This window comes from Lingula anatina, chromosome 4 (assembly GCF_051362555.1).
Source record: "Lingula anatina isolate TDL-2025a chromosome 4, LinAna3.0, whole genome shotgun sequence".
NCBI lineage: Eukaryota > Metazoa > Brachiopoda > Lingulata > Lingulida > Lingulidae > Lingula > Lingula anatina.
In genome coordinates, this window is record NC_141770.1 from 18982814 (window position 1) to 18987165 (window position 4352).

The 4352-nt window shown below is 35.2% G+C and overlaps 1 long non-coding RNA gene across 1 annotated transcript; it reads right to left on the reverse strand.

Moving 5' to 3' along the window:
- Positions 1-471: 471 nt before the first annotated feature.
- LOC147762535 (uncharacterized) lies at positions 472-3874 on the reverse strand. The gene is made up of 2 exons (XR_015334063.1): positions 3406-3874; positions 472-2458 (listed from the first exon to the last, which is right to left on the reverse strand). It is a non-coding gene; the product is annotated as an uncharacterized LOC147762535 (long non-coding RNA).
- Between the last annotated feature and the right edge of the window lie 478 nt (positions 3875-4352).

The window sequence follows — 4352 nt, forward strand, 5'->3', positions numbered from 1 at the left end:
TTTCTGAATCACAAAAGAAGTGTCTTTTGTGCATTGTTTTTAAAACATTATGGATGTTTTCATTATAATAGCAATCTTTGTGCTCTACACCTGATGGTAGACCGGGTGTTTTTCTTTTTGTTAATAAAAGTTAGACTAATAAAATGATTTTTTTTACTTTTATTTTTGTTTTGGGGTCAATTATAGAGTAAAAGTTGAATAATATATTGGATATCAATCCAAGGATCAAACTGTGGGTTAAAGTTTCATGCCAGGTATGTGTCATAGTGCAAATACTGAGAGAACTATCAATTTTACTGTATCACCCAACTATTTTTCAATATACATGCACTAGCACTTTATATTTAAACATGATGAAGAATGTTACTCTCAAAACAAAAAAAAAAAAAAAAAAGCATCGTCAGATTACCTTTACATAAGTTATTCCCAAACAAATTGCAGAAAAAATAAATACATGACTGTAATTCATAGTTATCTAAAATGTTTATTTCAAATCCTGATGATAGAAGTAGGACTGCGCCAGACAATGAAAGGATTTTCAATGGAATGTTCACTCTTGATTATACATGTTCTTTCTAAAAATTACATCAGCAAAAGTCAGTTCTATATGTTTGTGTTGAAGTTCTAAGGTAAGTTGACTTTAATATTATGTCAAAAGGTAGTCCACGCAGTATGTTTTTGTTATGCTTATTGAAAACTGATTTAAGTCATGATAGTGACTTTTCATAATAATAGTAATACTAATAATAACCGGCATACTATTAAGTTTATCTCAGCAAAAAATACTGATGTTCTGTGTCTTGTTGTACTGCATGGCCTGCAGATTTTAAGGCTGTTCTGTTTTTACACTGTACTCATTATTTTTTATCATGAATAAAGTTTATAAGTAACATGACTTGATATGCATTGATCATCAAGACTTCCCTGAACAATCATTGTTACTGCGACACAGCTGATATGTACCAATGCAACACACTATAGATCCTGTCGAATAGCTAATCGCAATGCATGGTAAACCTGCTGTGCCTCCTGTACATTGGTAGGAAAGTCCAAAAAAAGTTCAGCCATGTAAATATTGAAGAGTTCAAATAATTCTTCATCACAGGGAAGGCCATCCCTGAAGCTGCATTCGGTGAAACATGCTTCGATATGTCCTTGGTTGACTGGTCGCAGGTAGTCTCGTCGGCCATACAATTCTGGCATAGAGAACAGAACGATTGGTCTTCCATTGGGAACGTTCTGATTCTTTGTGCGTCGTATGCGACAGTTCCATACAGACGTGACCCTATCCAGATCAGTCTATTATAAATATAAAGAAAAAGAATTTCAGGCTATTTTGTTTATTAGCATACAATTTACCACAACTCAAAACTGACATTACTTAATATTGCAGTCACCATTCAACTACACCCTGATGATTATATGCAGTATTGTATTTGGAGAAGTTTTAACATCTAAAACTATTTAAAACATTAAAACTATTTAACGCCATTATGTGAGATTAAAACAAAAAAGAAATGGATTCTCGACTCTTAGAAAGACCCAGTAAATATAAGAAGCGCTAAAGTTAATAATGCATTACCGACAATCAATTAGTCTCATTTCAGCAGCCGAAACAGATAGAACTATAAAATGCTTTAATACATGGACCAAAGTCATGAAGCAGAATTGGACGAGGCTTGTGTCTAGCGGGTCTCCTGCAAAATCCCCAACATCCTTCAATGCTTTCAGAACATCCATCCAAAATTGTATGCATTCTTTACGCAGCATACACCAAAAGGCTTCAATCTGCTGGTTGTGAGTGCTCCACCCATAAATAAAGCTATTCTGCTCCGACAAGAACTCTTGCATCTGTGCTACATGACCGTTCTCGGTTCCAATGTCTCCTCTGACTAAATTTGGGCATCCTTCCATGGCACTCACTGCTTCTATGTAATATCCAGCAATTACTTTTGGGTCGCTGCTTGTGCGAAATACGTTCAACCAAATCACCTGACGAGAAAACCCATCAATACATCCGTTGATGCACAAGCCATAAGTTTTCAATTTGTCATATGAGTCTAGGTGCCACAAATAGTTTGGTCCTCGCGCAAAGTATTCTCTTCTTTTGAGCCTGCCTCTTCTCCTAAGTTGCAAACCATCAGGATCTATGATCTTCATTATCAAATACACTGTGTCTCGCTGGACTGTCTTGCCTGCTTGCAAACACTTCAAATGCATCCATCTGTATCCATGCATATTTCCACTTTCATTGATCTGATCAATAATAAAATCTGCAACCTCCAAAATGTCTGTAAAGTGTTTGTGTCGGAACAGACATTGTTGGCGCAACCGTCTCTTCAGTGTCCTGAGACTTAAGACGATACGGTGATTAAGAGCAAGCGCATACAAAATTTCCTTGTAGCTGAGCCCAAGCTGGAAATACGTGGTGATAATAACTTGCTCGTTCATTGTTTATCTGTAACGAAAAAATAAAAAAAGATTTTTTCATGACAAAGTACTGCTTGAACTTTGTTCGACTGGTAAGTGTGGTGCCTACACCAATGATTATTAAAATAATAATGAGTTCAAATAATATTGATAATAACTTGTTGCAACAATGTGCTGGCAAACTGTTGGGGCTGTAAACCTAAACAGAAAAATACAAAAGGGATAATTAAGGACATTTAACCCTTCGCCCAAAACTCCTTATTTACTGCCTTACATGCATTCTTTTGGGTAATAAATAAATCTTCAGTGTTCAGTGACTAAATTTTTTAACATTTATACATGTAATTTCACGGGTGACGTCATATTTGCGATTTTGGGGTAAAAACTAGAAAATCGGTTCTCTTTAGATCACCATTTCAAGGGCGATTTAATGACACCATTTAGTACTCCAAAACCCTGCCAGCGATTTTTCTTAAAAGCCTTAGTTCAGATTTTATCGTTGATAAAGCAAAATGACACCTTTGTTTACTAATAATCTGTACTCAAGGCCTCATAGCTCTATAATAAAAGCATTTAAAACAAAATGATAACACGGGATTGTAGCCTACATATATACACTCCTGGTCAGCTCTTACAATTTCGTGATAAAATCTAGTTCAGGGACGAAATTACTCTTCATACCGATTGCTAATAAAAAAAATACAAAGGTGTTAAATTGACGATTAAAGCTTTTAGTTGCCTATGCTATTGAATATACATCGAAAAGAAAAAATATAAATACTGATATTTTACATTTCCGGGAGTTTTTTCATTGTTTCAAATCTGCACAAAGACAGATGCATTATTGAATAATTGGATGCAGGAAAAAACTCTTTCGTTATTAGGATGATAACAAAGGGTTACAATGTCCTTAATTTTAAAAACAAGGCGGCAAAGCTATTTTGACAACTGGTTTAAGTGTTATAGTAATCTCACCTGTCATCCCTCTTTCCCTCATAAATTCTTCCAAGCCCTGGTCTATATCTTTCACGTCCCGTTTGCTGAAATAATTGAGCCCCTTTGTTCAAATTCATGTGACTCTACAAACAAAGCTTTTTCGGGTATAACAGATTATAGATAGGCTAAAATGAATCCTTTGAATGTAGAGCATGTGGTTTCCTCGTGTAGTTCCGTTTTCACATCCCTCATGCATTGTGGGTATTATTATTATTATTATCATTAATTTTTTGTTCAAATTTCAAAATACTATCTCGAAATTTCGAGATAAATTTTTTTTGCTCAAATATCAAAATGCTATCTCGAAATTTCGAGATAATTTTTTTTGTTCAAATTTCAAAATGCTATCTCGAAATTTCGAGATAAAACATTTTTTTGTTCAAATTTCAAAATGCTATCTCGAAATTTCGAGATAAAAATTTTTTTCAACATATGGCACCAGTCGGCTTCCGTATAAAACGGACCCAGTGTGCCGCGTAAAGGACTGTCACTGATTTATCTCGGATCAAAACAGACTCAAATTTGGTTCTAAAAGTTACAACCATATATTGGGTGTACATCCAAATATAATTTTGGTAAAAGAAGCCTCTTTTTATGGTGAGATACGTACTTCATTAGTTATTTAAGAAGGGGCATATACCGAGAAGGGTGAACAGAGTACGTGTTCTGTAATCTGTAATCGCGGCCAATGATGCTACTGCTAATATGACGTGATGCATAATCCCCGGATACAGAAGATCTGCAGCTTACTCCTTGAATAATTTCTTATCATTTTGGGTTGTACGTTAAAAGTATGATGATTTTGTACATTCGCACGTGCTTTATAGCAGCATTAGTTTCTGTTCTTTCACCGCTGCACGCAGCTTCTGGTGATGACTCTCAACTGCGTCTAGAACTATCTGATCTGCTAGCCCGTAATGCGCTGG